Source organism: Pongo pygmaeus, chromosome 15 (assembly GCF_028885625.2).
Source record: "Pongo pygmaeus isolate AG05252 chromosome 15, NHGRI_mPonPyg2-v2.0_pri, whole genome shotgun sequence".
Taxonomy (NCBI): Eukaryota; Metazoa; Chordata; class Mammalia; order Primates; family Hominidae; genus Pongo; species Pongo pygmaeus.
Window position 1 is genome coordinate 70,046,418 of NC_072388.2, and position 6,000 is coordinate 70,052,417.

Sequence of the window (6,000 nt, forward strand, 5' to 3'; positions counted from 1 at the left end):
AAAAGATGGTCTGTTTCACACTTTTCTTAGTGCAAGGGTTGTAGTTTGTCTTCTGAATTTATCTCGATGTTACATATTAACAATATTAGAACATGTAGGATAAAAATGTGTGTGTTCAATCACAGACTAAACTACAATACAGAAAATGGAAAAAACATTTGGATTATGGTCATCAAAATCAGGCAGGTACAAACTTGTTTGGTATATTTGCAGTGTGTACTAACTCAGTGATTTCACATATAATACTTAAATGCAAGCTAATTTACAATGAGAATAGACATAGTCTTGATTAAATCACTTATAATCCTTTAATGCATCATTTTAACTATTAGTAAGAACCAGAACCAGCAGGATACAGATTATATGCCTTTTGCATCAGAGTCCAAATAATTTGCTATCTTTCCTCTGGGGTCACAGTGGCATAAAACACATCTTCAAAGAAAGGCATTCCCTGGATTAGTTGCATTCCTCGTAGAGCCAGAGATTCAAAGGGCTGTTGACATGAAATTTAGGTCCCATAAAACTTATTTTTTTTGTTTATCCAGATCCTGCACAACCTTATTCTTAAAGTGCAGTTTATGTAAGATTTTTCCTCCTAAAGGATCCAAAAATGTTTTGCTGAACGGTAGCCAATGAATCTTGCCATGTTAGGTGTGTTTTCCCCTGGGGAAGGGTGGAAAGCAACAGTTTGTGAAGTAAGGGCATGACAGAATGGTGGCTTCCTGGGTATTTAATGAGCACTTATATAAAATATTTATTCTTAGCCTGGGCAATAGAGACCCCTTTTCTACAGAAAAACTTGAAAATTAGCTGAGAACAGTGGTGTGTGCCTGTAGTCCCAGCTACTTGGGAGGCTGAGGTGGGGAAGATTACTCCGCCAGGAGGCGAAGGTTGCGGTGAGCTGAGATTGCACCACTGCACTCCAGCCTGGGTGACAAAGTGAGATGCTGTCTGCAAAAAAAAAAAAAAAAAAAAAAAAATTTTTCCTCCATAGGTGCTTATCCAAGGCAACTAAATATAATTGCTTAATCCTTGGGAAAATGTAATTTAATGCAAGAGGATCCCTAGGTTGCTTTGCAATTTCTCAAGATAAGCATTAACAGCAAATAACTGGAGATGAATCTACCTTGTCCGTGAAACTTTTAAAGATGCCATTCAGTTTCAGTGTCCAGTGAACCATGCCAAAAGGGGAAAGTCATCTTTCAGTCCGAGGTTCCTTTTTTCTTATGAGAGCACTATTTACGGATACAGAAGCAACTGGCCCATATAAAAATACTCCACATCTGTGGCCTCATAGTAAAGCAAATATTCTTGACCTGTCTTTATTATATAAAGTCAACATTCCAGGATAGCACTGAACTTAACCAGATACCCAGTAGTGCCTCTGTGTGTTTGTAATACAGTTGACCCATGAACAACGCAGGGATTAGGGGTGCCAACGCCCAGCACAGTTGAAAATCTGCATATAACTTTTGATTCTTCTGAGTCAACTCCTGTGAACAAAGGTTATCTTGAATTTGGAGGAAAGAGACTTTCAGTGAACAGTTTGCAAACTGGGGAGGTGCAGCGTTTGGTGTAAAATGGAGATACCTTCCAGAGAAAAAAGGGAAGACTGGGGTTTTATTTATTTATTTTTTGAGATGGAGTTTCGCTGCTGTTGCCCAGGCTGGAGTGCAATGGCGCGATCTGGGCTCACCACAACCTCTGTCTCCCGGATTCGAGCGATTCTCCTGCCTCACCCTCCGAAGTAGCTGGGATTACAGGCATGCACTACCATGCTGCTAATTTTTGTATTTTTACTAGAGACGGGGTTTCTCCATGTTGGTCAGGCTGATCTCGAACTCCCGACCTCAGGTGATCTGCCCGCCTAGGCCTTCCAAAGTGCTGGGATTACAAGCGTGAGCCACTGCGCCCGGCCCAAGACAGATTTTATAGCAAAAGTTCCTCCCTGAGGTTCCCAATCAGGTCTTTTTATGCAAATGAAGAATTGAAACTTGCTTAGTTCTGATTGGTCAGTACAGTGGAGCCTTGATTGGTTGGCTCAGATGAGCTCTTGATAGTTCCAAAGATAAAAAGGTATGGGTTTGGCCCGGCGGGGTGGCTCACGCCTGTAATCCCAGCACTTTGGGAGGCCAAGGAGGGCAGATCACCTGAGGTCAGGGTTTCTGGCTGCTTAGCTCCATTTTAAATCCAGGGCCAATTAGCCACTTGGGATTCATCTTGAAGAACTGGCTCTTTCAGGTTCATATTTTTCGCACTACTAATAGCCTACTGTTGATTGGAACTCTTACCAATAAACAGTTGATTAATTGTATATGTATTATATACTGTATTCTTACAATAATGTGAGCTAGAGAAAAGAAAATGTTAATATGAAAATCATAATATATTTACTATTCAGGAAGTGGATCATCACAAAAGTCTTCATCCTCATCGCCTTCACATTGAATAGGCTGAGGAGGAAGAGTTGGTCTGTCAACTATCGCAGAGACAGAAGAAAATTCACATATAAGTTGACCCATGCAGTTCAAACCTGTGTATTTTAAAGGGTCGGCTGTACAGTTAATGAGTTTACTCATTAATAATGCACCACACACCACTTCTCAGTTGTATACCAATTAATAATACAGAATTTCACAAATGTCACAGTGGTAACTCTACAGTGTAGTACAGATGTCTAACGTGCACCTCTGTTTAGAGAAAAATTTGTCTAGCTTGTAAATTTGAGATACTCCTTTTCTACATTTGCACTATGAAACAGCATTTATTTAAGCAGTGAATTCTATAATGTTAATTTAACTGGGTTGTTTACAGTTTCAAGAAAGCAAAAACTTAAAGTTGCTGGAACAGAAAATTGGCTCACTACAAAATGAAACTGAACTTTCAGGATTGGGTTTATTCATGTTACTTCAGCTCTGTGTATCTGTAATTTTCTCAGCTCCACCTTCCTTTGTGTGCCCGCTTCCTTTTCAGGTAAGAGACAGTTGCCTGTAGTTCTGGGCTGCATTCCACACACATCATCATCCAGAAAGGAAAAAACCACTTCCAGTTACCTTTCTTGAAAGGAAAAACTTCTCCAGAGCCACAGGGTGTTTCTTCTTGCATCTCATTAATATAACATTTGACATATACAAGATCCTTAATTTGTTCCTATGCCCTGGTTTTCTAAACCAATCACTGGCAAGAGAAATAGACTTGCCATGATTGGCTCTGACAAATTACGCAGTTTTACCGCTGCTTTTGCACAATTATTACAAATGTTAATACAGTTAATAAAAGGGAAGATGATATGTTAGTAGTATGATGAAAATAATTTTGACCTCCTTGATTATCTAAGACAGTCTTGGACACTCCCAGAGGGCTGTAAACTATGCTGTGAGAGTCACTGTTACAAGAATATGTCCATCTCATTTTCATTTTCAAATTTATTGACATAAAGTAACTCAGTATTTCTGTAACAGCTGTAGATATGTCCCCTTTTTCATTCCTGATACTGGTTATTTTTGTCTTCTCTTGCCTTTTCAAAGAACCAATTTTTGGTTATGTTGATCATTTTTGGTTTTGTTTTACTTTATTCATTTTTGCACTTATATTTATTCCTTCTGTTTTCTTATCTAGTTATTTTTCTAGCTTCTTGAGATGGACACTCAGTTCTTTGGTTTTCAGCCTTTGTTCTTTTCTACTGTATACATTTTAAGGTTATAAATTTCTGTTTAAGCATTGGCTTTAGCTGCATTAGACAAGTTTTGATATGTCTTTTTTAAACCCATCAGTTCAACTATTTAATTTCCATTATGAATTCTTTTTTCACCCATGGGTTAATTAGACCCATATTAGTTAGTTGCCAAATATTGGATGATTTTCTAGATATTGTTTTCTAGTTATTAACTGTAGTCAGATAAACTGATATTAATTCTTTGGAACTTGTTAGCCTTGCTTTTTGGCTTAGTATGTTGTCAATTTTAGTAAATGTTGCAATTGGCAATTGAGGAAAAAATGCATATTCTGCAATGATAGCCTTCTATATTTTATATATATGTATATCAATTCAGTTTTGTTATTCATATTCTGTATATTATAGACTTTTTGGGAAAAGTCTATAGTTCTACATTTGTTACTCATCAATTTATGATTTATATATTTGAGGCTATGTTATTAGATACGTATAAATTTGGAGGATTTTTTTACAGAGTGTCCCCTTTAATATGAAATGCCCTCTTCTTCTCTAGTAATACTTCTTTCCCTAAAGTTACTTTGTCTGATGTTAGTATAGCTATATCAGGTTTATATAGGATAGCTTTGTCATTTTACTTTCAACTTTTGTATGCTTTATATGTAAGGTATACTTTTTTTTTTTGAGATGGAGTCTCGCTCTGTCGCCCAGGCTGGAGTTCAGTGGCACAATCTCAGCTCACTGCAAACTCTGCCTCCCAGGTTCATGCCATTCTCCTGCCTCAGCCTCCCGAGTAGCTGGGACTACAGGCGCCCGCCACCACACCCAGCTAATTTTTTGTATTTTTAGTAGAGACAGGGTTTCACCACGTTAGCCAGGATGGTCTTGATCTCCTGACCTTGTGATGCACCTGCCTCAGCCTCGCAAAGTGCTGGGATTCCAGGCGTGAGCCACCGCGCCCGGTATAAACCACCATATAGTTAGGATTTCTAATCTTGTTGACAATCTTTTTCTTTTTCCCCCCTTGGCTCACTGCAATCTCTGCCTCCCGTGTTCAAGCAATTCTCTTGACTCAGCCTCCTCAGTAGCTGGGATTACAGGTGCGCACCACCACACCCAGCTAATTTTTATATTTTTAGTAGAGACAGGGTTTCACCATGTTGGCAAGGCTGGTCTCGAACTCCTGACCTCAGGTGATCCACCTGCCTCGGCCTCCCAAAGTGCTGGGATTACAGGCATCAGCCACTATGCCAGCCAGTCTTTGTCTTTTAAATGGAGTATTTAGTCCATTTATATTTAAGATAATTATTGATATTTTTAGCTTAAGTTTATCATCTTACTGTATCCTGTTTGTCCCATTTTCGTGTGCATCTCTCTCATCACATTTTGGAATAAATCATTTGCTTTAGTATGTCCCTCCCTTTGCTTATTACTTGTACATATTTTTACTGTTCTTTTAGTGGTTATCAAAATTACAACTTGTCTACTCAGTACTTTACCACCTCCTGAACTACGTAAGAGCCTTTGAACCTTTAACTCCGTTACTCCCTTCCCATCTTTTGTACTGTTTTGTCATGCATTTGTAACTTTGTATATTTTAAACTTTAAATATATTATCATTTAATATATATTTATATTTACCCACATACTTATTTATTTATTTGTTATTTCTTTTTTTTTTTTTGAGACAGAGTTTTGCTCTTGTTGCCCAGGCTGGAGTGCAGTGGCACGATCTCAGCTCACTGCAACCTCTACCTCCTAGGTTCAAGTGATTCACTTGCCTCAGCCTCCCAAGTAGCTGGGATTACAAGCACACCACCACACCTGGGTAATTTTTGTATTTTTAGTAGAGACGGGGTTTCACCATGTTGGCCAGGCTGGTCTCGAACTCCTGACCTCAGGTGCTCTGCCCACCTTGGCCTCCCCAAAGTGCTGGGATTACAGGCATGAGCCACTGCTCCTGGCCTATTCTTTCCATTGCTATTTAACCCTTTCTGTATCTTTGTGGTTTCTTTGGAATTATATTTCTTCTACCTGAAGAACTCCTGTTAACATTTCTTGGTCTGTTGGTGACAAATTCCTTGTGTTTTTCTTTTTCTTACTGTGAAAATGTCTTTTTGTTTTCATTTTTGAAGGTTTTTGTGAGATACAGAGATTTGGCTTGGCAGTTATTTTCTTTCTTCAGTTCAAAGGAATCATTCCATTGTCTTCTACCTTTCATGATTTTTTTAGTCTTGTTGCTCTTTTAAGGGCAATGTATTTTTAATCCTCCAATTATTTTTTGTCTTTGATTTTTAATAGTTTTCCATATAGTGCCTGTGTGTAGT